The 24523-nt window shown below is 40.2% G+C and overlaps 1 protein-coding gene across 2 annotated transcripts in view; it reads left to right on the forward strand.

The window, feature by feature from the left end:
- Positions 1 to 24523, forward strand: part of vsnl1a (visinin-like 1a) — a 43667-nt gene that overhangs the window by 8647 nt on the left and 10497 nt on the right. The window lies entirely within an intron of this gene.

A 24523-nucleotide genomic window follows, 5' to 3' on the forward strand; every position in this document is an offset into this window, starting at 1 on the left:
TGGTTACAATGGCGCTGCGCTAAGCTAAACGCCAAAGAGGGAAAGTTGCCACCCAGCTAAAGCGCGGGGGAGTTTGGCCGGCAGGTAAACGCAGACCTCCGGCACTGGCGCAGTTTATCTGCATGTACTGCAGTACACAGTAAATCGGCAAACTTTCCATTAAGTTACCAGCTAACGCTAGCGTTAGCTAGCTAGCCTTGGTTCGCTAGGTGCTACCTAAAGCGGAACAAGACATGTTTTAGGCTACCAAAATGTTCCAATTAACTTTAATGAAGTGAAAACACAGAGTGAGAGGGTCAAAGTTACACAAGGCTTTTACACTTCTTTATGCAACCAGTGGAGTCGCCCCCTGCTGGAAATGAGATAGAATGTAGGTTTAAGCCACTTCTGCATCGGCTTCACTTTTCAGACCCGGAAGCTGAGTCCATTATTTTTTACAGTCTATGGGCACACAGATCATGTACCTCTGGGTTGATCTGACTGGAGGTCAATAAGGAAGTAGATGTTTAGCAACTAACATTGGGGTTGGATAGAATAAAGTTCAGAAGAGAACAAGAGAAGAGAAAGTGTTCCTAGAACAGAAAAGATGATTTTTCATAAAACCCTGCTGGTCTTGTTATAGTAGTTAACATATTCTGATGGTGGTTAAATCGATGTTCTACCAAAAGCTCACATTTTCAAGACATTACTTTGAAATTATACATGTATACAAATGTAGTTGAATAATTACAAAATACACATTTTATATGGACATCATTTTAATATACAAAACTATTGTATAGTAGTAGACTGCAATTTGTTTAAAGCTGCATTAATTGAATTTATTTGGCCATGTGGGGGTTGTGGAACAAGCTGTAAACACAAAGTTGACATGTTATCACTGTATGGTTAGCGTGTTAGCAAACAGTTGCTCATTTACACATCCAGCAGAGAAACAGATAATTGATAGAATTAATATAAAGTGTCATAGCTCCTGGCCCTGACAAATATACGGTAAGTCCAATATTCACTCTCCCTTTAGCTCTGTTTTGGTCTCCACCAACTCCCGAGGGAAACATCTGGCTCTTCAGCGGCTAAATGCTCCACTATGTACCCGTAACTAGTTGCTAACTTTGTCCGTCTGCTGTTTGGTGCTGGGCGGGTAGCGTAGGGTAGATGTATCAAACCTCTTTCACTGAAAACAAAACAACGTTGATGAGTGCGGTGAGAGTAAACTAAAACAGTAGAGTTGTGGTGCGGAAAACCAAAACAATAAGCTAAAAGATAGTAAAACACTGTAGAACTGTTTTTAGTAGTGCTGTCAGTTAAATGCGTTATTAACGGCGTTAACGCAAACCCATTTTAACGGCGTCAATTTTTTTATCGCGAGATTAACGTTCTTTTTGGCATAGCAAACTTTGTAGTTTTTTCACATGCTGTTGCAACAACTAGTAACGTTAGAAAAACTACAACACCTCACCGGATCTCGCTAGACCGGAAATAAAACAACAGACACGCCGCACACACTTGTTTGGGCTTGCGAGCCGGCCAAAGAGTAGTAGGCTAACGTTACGTTTTGAGTGGATGGCGAGCGCGAGACGCTGAAATGGATGCCAATAAGATTCTGAATGGAAAGTTTACTTTTAAAAAGTTGCCAAATGGTTCCATTGACAAGACCAAAGTGATGTGTGTGTTTTGTCGTTGTGAACTGAGCTATCATCGCAGCACGTCCAGTCTGAAATACCACTTGATGGCCAAGCACACAGCTGATGCCAATTCTCCGCCCCCAAAAGTCCCAAAGCCAGGCGACAAAAGCACAAAGCAAGCCGATCCACTTTTCCATGTTGATAAGAGCATTAAAATGAGAAAAAATAATTGGACAAAAAAAAATTTAGGGAAGTAACTTAACTATGACATTAATGCGATTAATCGCGATTAAATATTTTAATCGTTTGACAGCACTCGTTTTTAGTGATGGTGTAGTTTAACTGAATGTAACAAAAGTGGCAAGATCGAGTCTTTAGTAGTATTTGTAACCAGAGTAATAGTCCTAATGGTAGTAGTAGCACTGATAGTAGTTGTAGAAGTAATAGAGAAAATGCAACAGTAGCATTAGTAATAGTATCGCAGCATCAGTGTCAATGATTTGCAATTTAACAAAAGGCATTCTCAGTGGGTTTTCCCACAATGCATATTAACAGGGTTGGTTAGGGTCGCATGAATACATTCTGAATCACCACAGAAACCACTGAGGGGAATTGCAATCCCATTAGAAACCCTGCAAGATTTGAGCAGGCATCCTGCCATGTTCCCATTCGCCATGCCTGTATCTGGGCAAAAAACCAACAGAGAGGCAGATATCGGAGGCACTCAGATGATTATCTTCTCGCGCTAATATGTAGCATACTGTATCTCATTACCTCTGACGGGGGTAGTGTGAATATATTCCATAATCTGTTCATTTAGTTTTATAAAACAGGCAAGGACACTTTCATGGAAACAGTGATGATCTCGTAATGAAAGGGAAATTGTGATAAAAAGCTCAATAAGTGGCTATGAATATAGTGAATATACTACTACTAACTAATACTCTCTGCTGCTAATTCTAAAACATGCATAAAGAGGGCTTTTTCCTGATTCAAAATCAGGCAAATGTTTAACCTCAGCTGTGACCTACTGAACTTTAATTAATAAAATAAAACCATCTATCTACAAGAAGCCCTGACTGTGACTTTGATACTCTCAAAATTTTACTTACTTATTTATTTTACTTTATTAAATGAGTATAAAACCTGACCTGGTTGGGTTTTGGTGAAAGGGGAATGGAATTTGAGGCAGCCACCTCTTACATAAAGCATAATACAAAGGACTTAACAGTACGTAAAGTGTATTTATATTACCATATAGTGCAATTAATAAGCTTGCAAAACAAAGTTAAACCCATGTATTATCTGTGCTGGTTGGAACTGATTCTAATTCATAATTCTGTATATATAATAATACTGTCTGTCCCTATTTGGTCTTACATCAGGCTGATGACAGCATCTTGTGTCCTCTTGTACTGTATGCTGTACTGTATGCTTTAACTTCCCAAGAGTTCTCATGGAAGAAAGCGCTGTGAGTAGTGTAAGAATAGGCCTTCATCTTTTATCACTGGTGCCAGGAAATGCCTCATAACCAGAGGGGGCTGCCGTTACATAAGACGCGCCTGGGCACTGAGGTCACGGCTGCATTTCCTCTAAATGCCATCGGAGCTCATGCATCAGCTGAGGCCAGAAGGGAAAGTAAAAAAAAAAAAATGGTGAAATCATCAGAAATAAGTGAAAGTATCACTGCCATGATTACAAACCTAAACCTTAAAACCATAACCGAAAAAAAAAGCATAAAAATCCAAATACAAAAACAACTTGGAATCCTGGGAAATAAGATAATACTAGAGGGATTGGAACACAAAAGAAATTGGATGGGATATCCCTTAAAAATCTCTTTACAGCACAATACCACAGCATTTGAGCAACAGAGACAGGGAAATCTGCAGATGCACAAAGAGGGGCAACACAGCTCAGATCTAAAGGGGTCTTGTAGGCTTCGGGGTTAAATCCAATTATTGATGCATCCTATTGTGTTTCTAGGCAACAGTGTATCAGCGATGGGGCTTTATTTAAATCCAGAGAGCTGATAAGTGGAAAAACGGTCGGCTCACATTAACGGGACAGATTGTTCCTGTGAAGAGTGACTCTGTTTGTGTGTGTGTCTGTAAGTATGTGTGTTTGTGTGTGTGTGTGTGTGTGTGTGTGTGTGTGTGTGTGTGTGTGTGTGTGTGTGTGTGGCTGGGGGGGGACAGAACAGTTTGTTTGCGTCAGTTGAAAGCGAGAAACACAGAGGGTTAAGGATGGGAAAAGTAAGCGAAGTGAAATAAAGTGTGTATACATTATTTATTAGTCATTAAAGAGTCAGGAGAAATCTACGAGAAGAGTTGCGTGTGAACATGCGTGTGTGAGAGTCTGTGTCCTCGCTGTGCATGCATGCATGACATAGGCAGGGTTCGACTTACACCTGTGTACCCAGACCTTTATTTTTTCTACACGCCGCCGCTCGCCCCAAAGCTGTCAGATCTCCCCACGATTGCACAGATCTGCACCTGCGACAGTTGTCCAAATGCCTCTCCCGGCCAGGGTGCTAAATACAGTGTTACCTCCACTCGGCTGCCTGCCTGGACTTAATGTACTGCTTTGGCTGGAGCCTGCGTTCTCTCGCTTCGTCTTTTTTTCACTGCCTCTGTGGAGGTAGTCATCTCTTAGGCTGTGAAAAGGGAGACGGAGGAAGAGAAAGTGATAAAGAAGGAGAGCTGAGAGGGAGATGCATCAAAGAACAGGAAGAGAGGAAGAAACAGACAAAAGGGAGAGGGAGCAGGTGTAGCATGTCGGCTGGAAATAATAGGTGTGCGTATCTCGGGGCAGTCTGTGATATTCATATTTGATGCTGTGGTGTAGCATATAGTCTGCAGTATTTCTTTGTATCCTGTAACCACAATTATCATTTCTTACAGTTTTATTTGATCAGGGCTGGGGGGGGGGGGCGCTGCATTACTTGGTATATCATTAGAAAAGAACTCATTAAAAGTAATAAATCTCAGCTCTTTCAAACAGTCAGATTGCTTATATATAATTGAAGAATTACTCTTGATCAATGGCTGGATTCAAAATTATGCCTAAATGGATATAGAAATTAAGATTGTCAAATTTGAAGTAGTTGAAATGGTGTCCGGATGATAATAACGCAATATAAATGCCCATCAGTGATGTCAATTTAAATTAAACAGCTTATTTAAATGCACATTTTACATTTAAATGATCAGTAATCTCTCACTGTGGCTGAATAGATTGATGTATTAAGTTTGATCTTGTAGAGTAGGAAAAAGTCATCTACCAAGGCTTTTCATTTAATTGAATTTGTATTGTTTGTGTGGAAAAAAAAAACTGCACATCTTTTGCGAATTGTAATGTGTACAGGTCCGGTCACACTGCAAAATTCATCTGCAAGTCTGCCCAAAATAGACGGTGCTAGAGGCTTGGGGACATAGGGACTAGTTATTCACAATAGCTCTCAGAGATTCTTTCTAAAAAAAAATGTACTTTAGATGTTCCACTGACAGGGAATTGGTAGCTGAGTTTCCAGACTCACTGTGTTTGTTTTAGTTTTTTATACAGGCCCAATTTCATTGTCGTACCAAGTTAAGAACAAGAGAATGTTCACGTAGCTGTTAAAAATCACTTGACTCTTTATATTCACCTGCACGTTTAGTGTAATGACGCTGTGTCTGTCTTGAGTTTGGCTTTCCGAGCGGAGCGCCACTATTCATAAATCCTTGTCAAACTATGCAGGATCATTAATATGACCGCCTGGTGGGTGTTTCATTTTCCGCGGCATTGCCAATGCCAGACAAGGATGTAAAAACGGACGAGAGGCCGCCGTGACAAGTCACACTGTAGCGCTTGCATGCTACAGCGTGTGAAATGCCTCATCCCTGACACGCCAGCCGCTCTGGGAGCCATTTGTAACAGGATAATGACACTCCCTGAGATGAGTTAAGGTGATAGATTTTGTCACTAGATTTGTTTAGTTTTTTTTTTAGCTTGATGCATGCAGAGACAGCAGCCACACTCGCATATAGCCATGAACACACATTCAACAGTGATCCATACACATCCACAAAACATCATTCATTCTTTTGTTTAGAACATGATGTTATAATTGAATAACCATGTAAGATAGTATACATGAAATGAGCACCAATAATGTTGGTCTCCTGTCAGTTGGTGTTCTGTTGTTGTTAGTGTGATGAGTTAGCACTTGGACTTCATTATGGTTTCTGCTACATACAGCAACCTTCTGTGTCTTCTACTCATATATAACTATGGAGAAGTACAGAAAAAGAGAAACAGCGAGACATTGGCACTTTAAATTTACAGGTGCTGTCATGATTTCTGTGCAGGTCTGGAAGAAAATGTATTTTATTTATATTATATTCATTGGTTGGTTCATATCATCAGACCTAAGGTTGGGAAAGGAATGTGACATTTTGAAATGAAAAATATGAACATTTTAACTCCTGGCTTGTCGCTTTAGATGAGAAGCGAAATGAAATGGAGAGAGGGTGGACTTGCTCTAGATTGGAAGCATTGTTGTGACACTGGCACACACGCACACACGCACACACACACACACACACACAGATGCTGACCTGAATGTAGATATATGGATGGATTCCGCTCTGTTGCATCTCGCTTGCATAGCCTCAAGGCTTTTTGCTGTTGACGGGTGTGTGTGTGTGTGTGTGTGTGTGGGTGTGGGTGTGTGTGTGGGTGTGGGTGTGGGTGTGTGCGCGTGCGCGTGTGCGTGCCTATCGCCCCAGACAGAATGATAGGAAGGTAAATGGAGCGACAGACTGACACTGACATCATCTGGCCAACAGCCTGTTTCTGTGAGGAAACGTATGTCGCCTGATTACAGGACACAAAAGACTGACAAGAAGAGAGATATAGAGATGCAGCATATAGACATGGAAATTTTAGGAAAAAAAAGTTTTAATTATTTGAAAAATACGTTTGTAATGATTTAGATAGATGTGCCAAACAATGGATCTAGGCCTCTGCAGTGGCTGCCACAAAGAATAGAGATGACAAAGAAGGTTTGGTAAGCATGCTTAAATTCCCTGCTGCTGTGTTACATAATGACTCCCTTACAACGACAGTTAAATTAAATCAACTGTGTTCCATTGTTATTCATTAAATTAGGCAAAACTCTGATACTCAATATCAGAGGATTGAAAAAACAAACAATATTATTATTATTTATTTATTTATTTATTTTTTTGGCTCTGTGCCAGCGACAGCCTGGGGCGAGGCATTATGTTTTCAGGTTGGCCATCCGTCCCATTCTTGTAAACCTGATACCTTTCTTCAAATTTGGCACAAATATCTACTGGGACTCAAGGATGAACTCATTAGATGTTGGTGATCAAAGGTCAACCTTCAAACGTAATTTGCTCTTACCAGTGTATCGCCGTGTGTACATCGTCCACAGCAATCCCACCAATCGGTCCCAAAACCTCCCAGTTAAAGAGTTAATGCCGTAAACATATTCTTTGTAAATCTTTACAATCGTTCCCCGAAAGAACCAATCAGGCCTGCCTTATTGCACGATCCAAACTTTCTTCATAACTTGCCATTTTCGGTGTGTAGCTTGCTAACTCGAAGGTTGTTGTCGTTTTCCATAGCAAAGGGATTTTGAGAACGGCAACACACAAATCCAATACGTACCTACCGTTTCCTGTTTAAGTCTCACCAAATGCAGCTGAGATACTTTTACTATTGTGTTTTGTGAAATATGTGTTGTGTGACATTTTGTGTATTTAGAAAATTGTCTTAGGCAGTGTCCCTGTGAGGGTAGAAGCTCCTCCTGAGCCTCTCTTTGTTCTGAATGTCAAGTGCATAATGTCCCTTAAAGAGGCTTTGAAGTGTAAGATTTGAGAACAAAATTTGGTGTGGTGTTGTGTTACCCTGTAGGGCTATACCTTTTTAAATAGGGACATTAGTTTGGTCTCACTGTTCAGTAACTTGCAAAATAGTCTGTAAAACCAACATGAAAAAGAATCGTGATAAGATCGTGAATCATGATATTGAGATATGATATTTTTGCCGTATCACCCACCCCTACTCTGGGGTTCAAACTATATAATGGAGACACTGTTTCTAAATTGTGATAAGCTTACGCCGGCTGATAGCTTTGGCCTGGCCAGTGTATTTCATGGGCTCTGCTTAAAATATGTAAAACAAATATTTCATTAACTCATTTTGTACATTTTGAAATACAGTGTGCTTGAAATGACTCATTTGTACAACAGGATTTTATGAAACAATACTTGATATACTCTATGATTAATATAACCATATTTTCAATATTAAGGCATGGAAAAAGGCAGAATGAGGGCTTTATTTAAAGATTCAGATCTCAAAATCATGGCAGGCAGTTCATTTCATCCCATCCTAGAGCTATATAGGCATTATCAGGCAAGTCCATTACTAACTTGATGTTTCAATCCCATTAACAGTACACTGTACAGTACAGTACAAATAGTCTAAACTTGTTTCGATCCAAATTTACAAATTTGCTCTCTACAAGCCACACACATTGTAAATAAAGATACATGTATATGTACATGTATACTAGCAATTAAAGAAAGAGTACTATATAATATAAACATAAACAGCTTAGTCCACCCATAATTTACCTTTTAAAACATACATACAACTATTTTAGAACTACTTCTATGATATCAGAACATATATAACATGTAAACTATTAACTATTAATGAACTATGTTGCAGTCTGAGAAAGGACACCAGTTAGATATTTGTGCTTCTTTAATTCCAACAACTTGATTAAAAGCTTTAACTGGAAAAATGGATCAAAACTAAAGTGGTGTCCCTTCACACTGGAAAGTGGCCTAATAATGCGGCAACCTCACTCTCACTACCGTACTCTTTCTTTTTCCAACCTCCTTTCTCATCTCTCGCTTTTATTCTCCCATCTCTCGCTTTACCCACTTCCCGTCTAACCTCCCTTCCTCTCTGCCCAAGTGGGCTTGTGGCTGCCATACACTAAAAATAGCTTTTGTCATCTCAGAAGCTCTGATGCCATTCTCCATCGCTGTCACAGCACACGCACACACACACACACACACACACACACACACACACACACACACACAGAGCTGAATGCTACACATATTGTCCCCTGAAAGGCAAGAAATTCTGTTTATGTGATTTAGAAATACTTTGTGTTCACTTATTAAGACTTCTTGTTATGAGTTACAATGTGATCAAATGTAGAAACATTCCCAACAAAAGTTGAGTCAGACAAAATGGTAATGATAAACTCTGGACAAAATGACTCACTCATAATGATAGTGGCTAGTTTACAATGTTTAGAAAGCATAAAGGGAGGGGAATCTGACACTGAATAAGCAGACTATAATTTTCACAAAAGCAAACAGTGGTTTTTCCACTGTAAATTTTCTCCCATCTTTCAGAACAGAAAAATGGTGTTAATTGCTGAGAGTGTTGTGAGATGCATTCATCATCTGTAGCAGAGAAACAGATACATTCACTCAGAGGAAAGAAATAGACACAGAGAGAAGGAAACAAATGGATGGTTGCATTTATAATAATGGTCTCTGACAATGGCAATGTCTCACTTCGGACCTTCAAACAATCAATTTTATTTGTCAGGTATAATTCCAGTAAAATGTTATCCCTTGAAGTTGTTTTAAGGGATTGTTATTCAGCAACTTAGAGCAAGTCACTGCTGCTGCTGCTGCAGTGTGAGAAGAGAAAGTTAGTGAAGTCAGTAAATGACTCTGTGTTACCTTATTTGACAGAAATCTATGCATTAACCTGTTACTTCTGACAATTTGATAAATGCACCAAAAATTCCAGGAAATACCCTGCCTTAAGGTGCCCAACATAAGATAACAGGGCCTGTTCTGGGGGTAAATCATATTCAGATTGAGCTGTGTATAACCATTAGCACATCCTCTGTAAGAATTATTCAGTTATCATGGTTCGATTATAAAAGGCAACAGGCCACAAAGCTATTAGTCTCATGTTGCAGGTTTAAATCCTGCTGTGCATTAGGGTGGTAGTGAGAATGACCCTTAAAGGACAATTCCGGCGCAAAACGAACCTAGGGGTTAATAACAGATGTGTACCCACTCGATCGCTCTCTGGGACATGTTTTCATTCTAATCGAATGTGTTTGTAGCTTGAAACAAGCTTTAGAAAGACAGTAGCTCCCAAGACGGCGGCCACCTGTATACGAGAACACAACTGTCTGTACACTTACAAAGTTCTCAATGCTTCAGTTAACATTTAGGGACCCTCATTATGCTACCGTTGAAGTGTGGTGATATTTTGAGCCTTTTTAGTGGTATAAATAGCAATTTGTTTTTACTTTCCCTGTGCCCCGAATACTAGCGTTGTAAGCTAATCAGCGGTCCGCGCTAGCTTGTTTCAAGCTACAAACACATTTGATTAGCATGAAAACATGTCCCAGAGAACAACAGAGTGGGTACACATCTGTTATTAACCCCTAGGTTCGTTTTGCGCTGGAATTGTCCTTTAACAGAAAGATCATGACAAAAAATGATGGTCAAGATATTGGTTGCGTCCGAAATTCCATACTAACATGCTATGTGAGATTTTTGAGTATGTCCAAAATCTTAGTGTGAAACCAATAGTACGTGAATTGCATACTATTTCCAGTTAAATATTACATTATGCAAACACTGGACTCTACGCCGGCATAAGTATTCCACAATGCAATTGTACGTTGAACGATAGTATACATATTGAGTATGTAGTGCAGGGTTTGCGATTTCAGACGTAATCATTGTTCTGTTTTCAAATATGGTCAAGGTTACGTCAGATCATCTTGTATTTGTCAAAGTACTCTATAAATAGAATAGCATTGTTAATCAATGGAGTGGCCTTCTTCCCAGCTTATAGTGCATTGAATAGAACAATATTAGGTTAGGAGCCTGGCTTTCCCTTTCTTTCTCTCCTGCTCTCCTTATCTCGTGTCTCATATTTGCTCTCTTGGTTTGTCTCTCTGTGTCTTGCCATTTGTATTCATTCTCATTTGTTGCTGCCAGCTTTTGCTTTGTCTGTTAGCTTCCTATCTCTGTGTCTTTCTCTCTATCTAATATCCTGTTGTATTTAAAAAAAAATACTGTATGCTTATTCACTTTTTTGCAAAGAGTCAGATGAGACTATCAAAACCACTCTCATGTCTGTACACTAAATATGAATCTACAGCCAGGAGACAGTTGGATTAAGTTAGCATAAAGAGTGAAAACAGGTGTCAAAAATTAGCCTGGCTCTCTCCAAAGTAAAAAAGAAAAAAACACCTCTCAGCACCTCTAAACATATTAGAGATTAAATATTACTAATTCATAAATTAAATTGTGTTTGTTTATTCTTTACAGAAACAGAAATGTAAAAATGAGTTTGGGATGAGCTATAGTTTTACAGGGAGTTATGAGCAGTTTCTTGTCCAGCCTGCCAAAAAATGTAGTTAAATGTAAAACAAATTACACTATCAAGGTGTTCCTCAGGGTTCAACACTGGGTCCACTTTCATTTTGACTGTTCTGTCCCTGTGCTTCTGCCATTCTGATCTAGCCTCATACTTGAATATTTACTAAGTAAAGTTAAGTTTCAGTTCTCTCAGCATAATCGGTCTCATTAGCTTTCCCATTCATATGCTCTCTTGAGTTTAAGCATCAGGCCTGTTTGCCAAAGCCAAGCAACATTTATGACACATTCAGAGAAACAGCTGTGAAACAGTCTGAAAAAGTTTAGACACTGTTATCTTCAGATGTGCACAATATTAACAATACTGAAGTCACAGCAATAGACCACTTATTAAAATACTTGTCTGCCTATTAACATTCTGAAAGTCAGTGCAGAGAGACAGATTTTGTTCTTTGTTCTTTCTTCTTTTTTCATTTATCCTCACTGACCCAGCTGTTCAATCAGCATAACTTAATGACTTAACAGCCTGACAGATTGAAGCAATTCTCAAAACTGAATGCCAGAAAAACAGGACAGTTATGGAACGGAAACCATTAGTGCAATTAGAGCCAAAGGCTTGTTTTTTTCAAGCATCTGTATGATTTGAACAGTTAAAGTTTCAAGTGTCAAGTTATTTTTATTATCAAATGTACAACAATTATAGAAGCAATCGTTATCACTGAAAATCTTGGGTCTGAGGCTCCCTCCAACAATGTTAATTACATTTGTATGAAACAGGAGATCAAATAAAAAAAACTAAATAAGAATCTAAGACATAAAATAGTGTAAGTTAAAATATAGGTATATATAATAAAATGTGAAATAAGGTAATATAACGCGTTGAAGACAGTAATATTAGTGCATGTATATATATATATATATATATATATATATATATATATATATATATATATACATTTATTTATATATAGGGCTAGGCAATATATCGATTTTATATATCGATATCGTGATATGAGACTAGATATTGTCTTTGATTTTGGATATCGTAATATCGTGATATGACATAAGTGTTGTCTTTTACTGGTTTTAAAGGCTGCATTACAGTAAAGTGATGCACTTTTACCAGACTGTTCTAGCTGTTCTAATATTTGCCTTTTCCCCACTTAGACATTATGTCCACATTACTGATGATTATTTATCTAAAATTTAAATGTGAAGATATTTTGTTAGAGCACCAATTGTCAACCCTACAATATTGCCGCAATATCGATATCGAGGTATTTGGTCAAGAATATCGTGACATCTGATTTTCTCCCTATCGCCCAGCCCACAATGGCACAATGGTGTTGAATGATGAACTATAGTCTGTGAACAGTATTCTTACATACGTGTTCCTCTGGTCTAGGTGGGGGAGGGCGAGGGAGATGGCGTCGTCGGTTGATCTATTAGGCCTGTATGCAAATTGTAGTGGGTCCAGTGAGTCAGGGAGGGAGCTGGTGAAGATTTTTACCCCGTTTACACGTACATGGTTATTTTGAAAAATGGAGGCATTTCCCTTCGTTTGTGCCCTTCGTTTACACACAAATGTAGAATTCGCCTCTGAAAACGATTCTTACTAAAAACTAACGCCAGAGTGGAGTGGCATTTCGTTTGCACATTTGCATGTAAACTGAGAAAAACTGAGGTTTAGGCAGCCGACGCGATGCCTGGCGCCATCTTTGTTCAAAAGAGAAAGAGGAAGTGATTCGTTGCTGTTTTCGGGATTCTGATTGGCTAACGTGGGCTTGAGCTTCCTGTTATACTGCCACCTACAGGTTTGGCATGCTCTTGACGGCATATAGGTGTGCACAATGTCATTTCTGAAAACGGAGAGGGTGAAATGTCCGTTTATGAAAATAGCCGGCCACGTGTAAACATAGCATTTGACTAAACGCTCAAAGCACTTCATGATGGTGAAGGTAAGTGCTTCTGGGCTGTAGTCATACAGAGTGCTTTGGTATATTGGTTACAGGGACAATGGTGGACTTCTTAAAACCCATTAGTAGATAAACACATTAGTAAAGTTGTGTAAATCCGTTTGTGGTTATGTAAAGGGTCTCTAAGCAACTCTCAGCAACATTTGAATTCCACTCCCCATGGGTACAGTGTGTCAGATAATAATGGCTTCCAGATTCCCAAATAAGGTTATACAGGGAGCTTGTTTTTCCAAATACAGTTGTTCAAAAGCATTTGATTATAGAGGCAAATCTGAACACAACCACAAAAAAACAGAAGCAGTTGGTAATATTATGTACTGCATTGAAATCATTGTTGTTTTTTACTTTGGTGGTGATGAATATTTTAGAATTAATGTATAGTTATAGGTAAGGCTGCAAGTTGTGACTGTGACTAACCCGAGGCCCTTTGCTGTATGTATGTATGTCATCCTCCCTCTCTCTCCCATTTCCTGTCTATCTTCAGCTGTTCTAAATAAAGGAAAAAGCCCTAAAATATATCTTAAAAAAAAAAACCTTACCTCACTAAGGTATGCTGTGTTCAAGTGGAGTTGTTTTGAATGCACCAGTAAATCCAATTTATTGAATTAAAGGGATATTTCACTGCTGGAAAGCTGAATATATCTTTAAATTGGGTCACTTATGTAGTATAAATGTGAAAAAAAAATTAAATTGGTGCCTTCTACACCGAGAAAAGCCAGGAAATGTGTTTTTGGCTCATGTGGATGAAAGACACCAAATCCCAGAATGCACTTGCTTCGCTGCTCTGAGTACACTCCCAAGCCACGCCTACCGTTTACAGACAGACAGAGACGGTCAACTCAATTCAACTGTGTTTTATTGTCATTTCAACCATAGACACGAAAAACGTTTCACCGTGGCTCAAGTGGTTACACAATTCAAATATATAAAAACGACATTATATAAAAACAACATACGAAACACATTATATGCTCCGTAAAGTTCAACTAACACATACTAGTATTAACACATTGGAGACGAGACAGCAGGTCTCATATTTCAGACACTGCAAAGTTATACATTGTTTGTCGGGCTATTTCGTTATTAAATTCACTTCTGATACTTTTTTAAGCGAGAAATCAACTATATAAAGCTCAAATATGGGCCGTTTTACGAAAATTGATGGATAATTGCAAATTTGTTAAGACGTGTCGGACTTTAGGAGCTCCACACAGTCTGACGAGAAAGTGGCAACCTCCATACCCAGTGAAAGTCACTGTTTTTCAGCTACTGGACTACTGGGGCTCGGGGCTCCGCGGAGCTCCGGAGCTGCAAACTAGGCTATGTGTCCCATTTAATCCTATTGGAAAAGATCGTTGCTACACTTTCGGCATAACTTTCGTATATTTACAGTTTGAATTTTGTCATGCCACTTACAAAACATATACCCCAAGGTCTTAAAAAGCTAACAATGGTGTCCGATTTCAATTTAATGAATTTTTGTGAACATTAGGGGTTTCGTTAGCTGCGACTGTCCCTCCAATTCTATGTGTACAGGTGCAGCTAGTTAGCTTCATTTTCGGCATAACTTTCGTATATTTACAGTTTGAATTTCGTCACGCCACTTACATAACATATACCCCAAGGTCTTATAAAGCTAACAATTGTGTCCGATTTCAATTTAATGATTTTTTGTTAACATTAGGGGTTTCGTTAGCTGCGACTGTCCCTCCAATTCTATGTGTACAGGTAGCAGCTAGTTAGCTTCATTTTCGGCATAACTTTCGTATATTTACAGTTTGAATTTCGTCACGCCACTTACATAACATATACCCCAAGGTCTTATAAAGCTAACAATTGTGTCCGATTTCAATTTAATGATTTTTTGTGAACATTAGGGGTTTCGTTAGCTGTGACTGTCCCTCCAACCCTATGTGTACAGGTAGCGGCTAGTTAGCTTCATTTTCAGCTTAATTCGAGTATATTTACAGTTTGAATTTCGTCACGCCACTTGGTAGGCTGTAAAACAGAGTATAAACACAGCCGTACATTTGCGTGGAATGTAGAATGGTTTCATCTAACAGTCACAAACTCCACCAGCGGTTTAGCAGTTAGTTGGATACAAGCACCCCATTTCTGCAACAGTCCGTGTTAAAAAAGCCCACCTCCACTAGCTAGCTAGTCTTACCCGGTGACAGAGCAGCACTGTTGTTCAGCCATGTTTCCACAACAAAAACACAGCAGTCTCTGAACTCGCGTTGGGAGTTTCGTTGAAGTTGGATGTAGTCCAGTTTGTTGTCGAAAGAGACACTTGCAAGCAGGATTGATGGGACAGGTAGCCGGCTGGCGTTAGCTTTCCACCTAGCTCATACTCCTGCGTATGAGCTAGGAGTATGAGCTAGGGACATCCTCCACGTCTCACCGCTGAAGATACCCCTTTACCGGTTAACGGCATGGAGTGACACCGCAGGCTGATGTGCTGGTCTCCGTAGCAGGCAAAGCCTGTCAAGTATTCCGGCTAGCGGCACCGCAGGCTGAGGTGCTGGTCTCCGTAGCAGGCGAAGCCTGGCACAGGTGGCTGGCTAGCGTTAGCTTCCACCTAGCTCGAAGTCAGACACCGCCCACCAAGAGTCTGGGTCTGCCGAGGTTTCTTCCTAAAAGGGAGTTTTTCCTCGCCACTGTCGCAATAGCCACTGCTAATGCTTGCTCTTGGGGGAACTATTGGAATTGTTGGGGCTTTGCAAATTATAGAGTGTGGTCTAGACCTACTCTATCTGTAAAGTGTCTCGAGATAACTCTTGTTATGATTTGATACTATAAATAAAATTGAATTGAATTGAATTGAACTCCTACCCTCGTCACGCTTTCCGCACACCGCTGAGGATGTCCCCTTACTGGCTAGCAATGTATCCCGGTGGTACATGTGTGCGGTAGTTTGTATGCACATAATTGTTGTTCTAAAATTTCCTTCGGGATGAATAAATCTGTTTCTGCTGAGAAGCTAAGCGATGATTCAAGATGGCTGACACTCGTTTTTACCTCGGCATTCTCCATAAAAAAACAATGTCCAACCCCCTATGGGCTATGCGGAAGTACTGGCTGTAGTCCTGGAAAAATTTATACCGATGACGTAAAATGACGATTTTTGCGTCATCGGTATAAATTTTTCCAGACCCAAAATACAGAGATCTCCCCTCTCAGGGGGACATGAGGGAGGGAAGCACGGTCATTCAAAAATACTACCGTGTTTCTGCTGATACAAACCTTAATGCTAAATCGGTTGAAGTATCCCTTTAATTTAGCTTATGGCCTTAACTGTTTTCATGCAGAATATGACCAATTTTTCCAATTGTGCTATCTTGTGAGTTAATTTTAGTTAGTTTAGTTTAGATAGTGGAATTCGCATTAACGTCACAGAAAATGAGCCGAACAACGTTGATACTCATCTGGCAAGAGCAATGTGCTTTCATCCTGCGCTGTAACAAGAGTGTGTGGATGAAGTTAGTTAGCTAGCTAGCTCATGCTTCCATGTCGGAAAGCCGCATTAGCAGCATAGCTACGTCGTTACCATGGAAACCCATGCTGATAGGTTGACAATGTCTGGACACACAAATCCGATAGGATCACTTAGCAAATAGCAGTGCGGACTGTCTTAAAGATCTGATTTGAGAAACATATCAGATTTGCCTGCAGTCTGAACGTAGCCTATGTTGTTTCTCACTGTTAAATGGATCACCAACTGAGCATTAAAGATGTTCAAGGAGATAGATGGGACTCATTTTCCTTCATGAAAAAGCATTTGACTTGACCTTATCCCCATATGGGAACTCTAAAGTGAAAGAGATAGAGGGGTTATGGGAAAAGAGAAATTGAGCAGATACCTGTGAGAAGTGGATAGAGAGAATGGGAAATAGAAAGGTCGACACTGTTCATCTTAATGGAACACAATACACTGCACAACAACATCAGAACATTGCTAATTACTCACAGCAGTCAGACCTTCAAGTCCTTGTGTCAAAATACAGATATATCTATATTTACACGCACCTCAGGGTTAGAACAAATGCACATTGAATTTAGATCCTTGTTAATAATAAAATGGAATTAAATGTGAAAGAGATGACATACACTATTCAGACATATTGTGGGTGTTCTGTGACTTAGCTCTCTCTAAGTCAGATGGAAATATTCAGCAGGGAGTACAAGCACATTATTTGCATGCACATTCAGACGAGTTTTTTCATACACACGCAGAAAGTCAGACATGATTGAGCTGCCATGAATGATGAGTTTATGCTTGAGGAAGAAAAGACAAGAAGGTTTGATGAGCCATGTAGAATGTAAATAATGAACCATACTGTCAACATCTATGAAATGGCAAGGAGATTGTTATTGTTGGTTATTCTCTCGCTACATCTCGCTCTCCCCTTTTCTTCTTCCTCCCTTCCTCTCTGGCGCTGTCTTTTGGCCCGGCTGAGCAGGAGAGGCTCGCGGGCCAATTATGAGCTTTTCAAAAAGGTGGCTTCAAACTGCACAAGCTGCTGTGGATTTATCTTGCCAAGCACTTTGACGGCCGGCCATTCTGGACACACCACTGGCAAGTGAAGATAAAGCGAGCGAGTCCTCCCTTTCTCTTTGTTATTGTGTCTCGCTCGCTTTGAGTTGCGTCACAAGAAGCAGAGGGTAGCCCTCAGGTCTACCTGCCAAACCTGGCAGCCAGCAGTGAGTCACACTCTGCCCCCTGCCCTGCTTGGCTGCTTTTCTGTATCTGATTTAGACCAGAGTCGGTATTGAAAAAGGCAGAAAAATGGCACTGGTGGTATACGCTACATATGACATTTTTTAAAGGTTGACAATAACCGTTTTTTTTTAGCCTGTTTTAGCACCATAATGGATAGTTACTGATCAGGGGTATTGATAGGAATACTGCTATGTATGTAGTCTGATGTATTTACCTCTCATTGCAGCCTTTTCTTGCTCTTTTTCTCCTTTGGTCATTCTTTCCTCAATGCCAATAACTATTCTCCTCACCTTCCCCTGAGGCATGGAATATGTTTCCACACTCAATAGTGCCATCTGCTGTTGTGCTGTCATTTACACTCCTCATGCAGAGTTAGTGCTGCTAGATGGGTGTTTTGTAACCAATTTTAAATCAGGGTCAAATTCCTCTTAAATGACAAGCTGAATGATGATGATGATGATGATGATGATGATGATGATGATGATGATGATGATGATTTTGTGCTCTCCAGGAATCAGCCGCACACAATCAGTCATGGTAGACAGCAGGGATTTCCAGTCAGCCTTCCAAAGCAGATTGAATATCCTTTTAGTCGATCTACTATATGCTTTGCATGTGTCAAACACACACACACACACACACACACACACACATAACCAGTACTTATCATTCGTGGTGTATGTTTTAATCAAGTGGCCCCTCTTCTTAAAAGCCTGTTGTCTCACTGAATCAAAGTCTCATTTCTCCAAACCAAAGCAATCTTGCAGACCTTGACCATAAACAAAGGTCAGACGTGTTTTAATGCAGTCTGATTGCACCGCAGTAGCCAGAGAGACAGATGCCTGCCACTGTCTCATTGTAGCATCTTTGAGTCGACAGTCTACTTTCACATCATATTGTTTAAACCAAATTACAAATGAAGTAGTCGAGTGGGGAAAGACGTTAAGGAGACTGGGAATTTAAGGAGGGGATATCTCCCACTGGGTGAAAAGAACTAGAGACATGTCAACAAACTGTTGGCAGAATGGCTGCAAAATGCATCGCCGCTGGCAGTTACATGAAAATAACATCCAATATTAACCCTAATCCAATCGATCCAGCAAACTTATTAATATATACACGGTTTGTTTTTATCTGGTTTCACTTGGCATCAAACTGCTACAAAAGTAGCTAATTTAGGCTATTTATCTGGTGTCAACACCTTGGAATAATGCGTGAACGCACCCAAGTCGGAATAAGGGGTGTGTTTTCTGTTCTTCCCATTCTGCTGACCTTTGCGTGAATGTAGCCTTAAGTTAAGGTAATAGGAACCACATATCGCCAAGAGAATTCAATGAGCAACTGAACATATCCCGTTTTAGCTTCAACACGCCCCCACCACAAATTCAACGTGACATTGCGTCGTAGTTGAGGTGCGGAGTGTCCCGGGATATGTCGTGATTTTTCATAGATTTGGGGTCTAGGAAAGAGGAAAATAACTTCTGTTGTTCTGTTTAGAATCAATTGATAGTGTAATAGTGATTGTAAATGTAAGCTACTAACTCAAAAAGTAGATTTAGTGTCAAGTTACTCTTTAAGATATTCCTGGTTGATTTGGTGCACACAGGGCTACTGTGGTAACAGTGCGGTTTAATACTACAGCAAATACTGTACTTCTTGAGCAGCTACTTTGTCAGAAATACAACAGAATAGCAACTGGTGTGTCTGTTTAAAGTGCAGCCAAACAAACTTAAAGGAACAGGACTCTTAAGTTGGTTACTTTGCTGAGAAGTTGGATATGTAGAGCCTGTCGCTTGGCTGCTCCCGACTGTTCCATTACTCCTTTGCAAAAATTAAAAAATGATCTGCTGTAATAAGTTTAGAACAATTAGCGGTTGTTGTTAGAAATATTCTCAGGGATAAAATACTGCTAACTTGTTTACCTTTGGTGACACAGATATCACAGCAGACACCCACCTGAGAATAACAATGGGGATGATTAAAAATGCATTTTACAGTGCAGAGGAGATTGAGAGAACGTGTGTGTGTGTGTGTGTGTGTGTGTGTGTGTGTGTGTGTGTGTGTGTGTGTGTGTGTGTGCGTGTGTGTCTGTGCGTGTGTGTTTTCTAATTGTGCAGACCCTGGAGTAGAGCTGGCCGATATGGAGAAAATCAAATATGACGATATTTTGGACCAACACCTCGATATTGTAGGGTTGACTATTGGTGCTTTCACAAAATGTTTACACAATGATATTTTTGACAAATAATCATCAGTAATGTGGCTATAATGACTAAGTGGGTAAAGGCAAATAATAGAACAGCTAGAACAGTCTGGTAAATTCAGATAATTACATCACTTTACTGTAATGCAGCCTTTAAAACCAGGAAAAGACAACACTTGTGTCATATTAGGATATAATGATATCCAAAATCTAAGACGGTATCTAATCTTGTATCATGAATATCGATCTAATATTGATATATTGCCCAGCCCTACCCTGGAGGCTTGGAAGCAGTAGCAGTTACTAAGTTAAGTTTCTGTTGCTGCTTGGCATGTCACTGAGGGTTTATGTAAGAGCACATGCAGGCTCCGTCTCTCTCACGCAGACACACACACACACACACACACTGTAAATACCCCAGCCATGGATTATGCTTGTATTTTCTCTCTCTGTCTCTCTCAAGCTGTTACGTTCTGCTCAGTGAAGTAGCATCTAAGTGATGCTTTGATGAAGCAATGTAAACAGCCATATGCAGCGACAGCCAGCGCTGTCACGCCAAGGTCCTGCTAGTGTGTATCTCCAAACAGGCTCCAAACTGCATGTGACAATGTTAGCAAAGAGATGCATGAAACATAAGGCATTATTTACACAGCCCTCTGGTTGCCACAGTGGAAAGACGGGAAATCTTCAAGAAACAAGTCAAAGCGAAAGCCTAATTTTTTGAGTAGAGCTGTAACAATTCCAAATGTTGCCGTGCAATGAATTGTCTCAGAAATAATTGTGATTAACAATATAACTGTCTGTGGCCGGGTTAGTTCAGTTGGTAGAGCAGCCAGGCGCACATATATAGAGGTTTACTCCTCGACACAGCGGCCGCGGGTTCGACTCTGAACTGCGGCCCTTTGCTGTATGTCATCCCCCCCCTCTCTCCCCTTTCATGTCTTCATGTCATGTCTAAAAATGACCCAAAAAATATATGTATTACTTTTTTAAAACAGATTAAAGTTTTGAATGAATACCAGGATACATCTTTTGGTGATATCACGGTTATGTGACCCAGATAGTGTAACGTTTTGGCCAACGAGGTGACACCAGCATGTTCAGTTTCTCTGACTTGAGACCAGCTTGAGCCCAGGATGTTTGGAGTTGCTTTGGCAACAAGTGACAGCCGCCGCTAGCATAGCTTTAGCTCAACAGCCCGACCAATAATCGCTTGTTTGGCACATCAAAACAGAATCGGCAATGACCATCAACAGTCTGACCACTAAAACCTGTGCTTGCATGCTGGGAAGATGAATAGTTAATGGCAAAGCTGTCACATGCTGTTGATAACATTAGAGGCGTGCAGAGTGTCCTGTAGGACCTGCAACGAGGAGGAGGAGGTGACCTTGTGTGCTTCATGAGTGGGAATATTAATAGGCTTTAGACCATAAATGTTTATTAGCTGTACAGCTCAGATGTCTGTTATTCTTTTTTATTCCATTCTTTGATGATCAGCTTGAGTCTGTTCAGTCATCTCTGAGCAGTTACAGTGAGGTATTAGTTTTTCTCTTTTGGCACTACTGCAGGTAATGATAACATTTATCCAGGGGGGGAAATGATATTGAGCCATCCATATTGTTTAGCAAGAGGGATCCTGAGTACAAATGAGCTCTGAGGCTCTGAGGCTCTCAAAAGTGTGTATATGAGTAAGTGAGTGAGTAAGTGAGTGTGAGTGTGTGTGTGTGTGTGTGTGTGTGTGTGTGTGTGTGTGTGTGTGTGTGTGTGTGTGTGTGTGTGTGTGTGTGTGTGTGTGTGTGTGCGTGCGTGCGTGTGCGTGTGTGTGTGTGTGTGTGTGTGTCATGTTCTAGCATGTGTCTCTGGACTATGGTAGCAGCAGGAAGAGATAGATTTGGAATCAGACACTATCAGTGGAAAGTAGAGGTACACGCCACAGAGCATGGCAGCGGTCCAGGTCAGGCATTATAGGAGAGTGAGTGCATGAATGAGCCATTGGGTCATCTTTTGGGAGATAGGTGGACAATGAGAGGCCTGTTTTGGCACGTCTGTAGCTTGTCAGTTTTCCTGTCTATTGGCTTTGTCAGGTGTGATTAATTAGAGCAGGCATAAACGGAGAAGATTCATTATAGTATTTAATCAAGATAGAATCAGTGGATCAAACCTTTTGTTATAAGTTATAAAACAGGACCTCAAACCCCATTTGTTATACTATTTTATACTATTTATGCATGCCATTTTTTCAGCAATAACCACTAAATGTATTTTCATTTTACAATTGCCTCTCTGTATAGGGGTTTTCACGTTACCGGCAGTCCGCTGATCCCATGTGGTAACAGAATTGTGTGCCCCACGCACAAGGGATTTACAGGAAATGATGTAGAAGACAGCATTCACATCAAATGTTCAGTAGTACCATTTCATGTTTTTTTTATACAACTTTCTACAAACATGATAAAAACAATTTTGTGTGTTGATAAACAAGATTAGCTGCTTAAAATATAAATGTAAAAGTATAATATACAGGATGCAATGTATAGACAAAAATAATCCCTCTCAGTCAGCACTTATGCACCAATGCACACGTATAACCGACACACACACATACACACACACACACACACACACACAAACACACAAACACACAATGTATAGACAATAATAATCCCTCTCAGTCATCACTTATGCACCAATGCACACGTTTAACCGACACACACACACACACACACACACACGTCCTGCAGAGGTGTGGGTGTGTTTATTTGTGCTTTAGAAGGTAACAGCCGTGAAACAATTGGAAAATAATATTTTATTACTAATTCACTGCTTTGTTCGCTGCTCCCTCTCTTCATTTACTCTCTAGCTCGCTCAACAGTTGCTGCTCTGTGTCTCCCTCTCTCCCTCCCTCTCTCTCTCTCTCTCCCAACTTTAAACGCTGTGTTTACATATTATACCTTTAAGTAAAGCTAAGATAGCAAGGCTACCACAAAGTAGCCTGTCTTGCTCCTTCTAATAAAAAGAGTCTTTGACATTTGCTTAGTAAGAAGAAGTGATCATCTTTACAGTAAACATGCATTTTGATCGCTAGCATCAAGGCATACACAACAGCAATAGTAATACTTGCTGTAAAAACATTCAAAATAAAACTTTTAATAGACAGTGGTGTAGTTACACAGAGCGGCCAATGGTAGACACGTGGCTGCTATGTCAACAGAACAGAAGTTGCTCTTCTTCTGTTGCATTTCTGAAAAAGTAGCCACTCAAGACGTATTCACTGCCACCAGTTGTAAATACACGCTATATTTTCAAAACACAGTTGTCCTTACCACAGATATTGCCGAATCGAAAAGGATTATTTCTTTCAAAACGTAACGTAATATTGTGATGTAGCATTTGTTGATTACAGCTTTAAAATGATGACCCCCAAAACTATGGTTAGCTTGTTTTTGTCTCACTTTGGAGTTTAGTGTGAAAGTTCAAAGTTGATCTTTGACATAAAATCTAACTCAAGGTCAACTTACTAGCTTTTTCTAGAGCTTTCTACTGTATCTTGCAGTCTTTCTCAGGACTTAATATATAACTTGGTCTATATCCTTGACGTTCCACTTCCGCCGGACGCATGTATTTTCGCCGATGTCCGTTTCCTTCCGCTTGCTTTTGTGAGGACTATGGTTAACTGCTCCTCAGATCTCTGCAGGGTAAATCCAGACAGCTAGCTAGACTATCTGTCCAATCTGAGTTTTCTCTCGCACGACTATTTTACAGCGGCTCCGTGCAGAGCTTAGCGCCACCCATGACGATTGTGATTGGTTTAAAGGAATGCCAATAAACCAGAGCACGTTTTTCTCCCATCCCGGAATGCTATGTGGACCAGCCAGCCCCTCCTCCTCTCCACAGCGTGTGACTGGTCTGGCAAAGCGAGACTATATATCACTAAACAGCAAATGAATAAACTGATAAAACAATCAACAGATGAAATGAGTGAAAGTAAATGTTAGTTAATGGTCCAGAGAGTATATAAATCTGATTCATATTGCTTTATGACAGCAGGGGAGATGCACTAAAACTCAATCAGGGTGCTCCCCAGAGCCAGAAAAGATCCCAACACTGCTAACTGTAGGCGGCCTCAGATCAGTTACACTTTCAACGGCTTATATTTAGCTTTTTTTATTTTTTTATTTAGTACATACAGTAGATACAGTGATCCAGTTACATGCAATCTGCAGCTCCCTAAACTGCAACAGAATGTGCATATAATAAACAAATCTTCATCGCATTCCAATCCTGACCCTTGCGACTTCATCACTGGAAGCTTTTAAGCTCCAAGATGTCTGTCCAGCTTAGCTGTTATCTGAAGAGCTGTCAGCGCCGGCGGGGCAACTTAACACAAATCTGGATCCAACATTGCTGTTACCTAACTCTGAAGTTATTTTCGCACCAAAGTCATGTGTCTCTAGTTACCGATGAGCTTCTCGTTTGAGGATTGCGCTTGAATCACCACTTTGTGCTGTTTTCGCAGTGTTTTGGAGCCTTATTATTCATCTGTTCCATGA

This window comes from Sander lucioperca, chromosome 9 (assembly GCF_008315115.2).
Source record: "Sander lucioperca isolate FBNREF2018 chromosome 9, SLUC_FBN_1.2, whole genome shotgun sequence".
In the NCBI taxonomy this organism is placed as follows: domain Eukaryota; kingdom Metazoa; phylum Chordata; class Actinopteri; order Perciformes; family Percidae; genus Sander; species Sander lucioperca.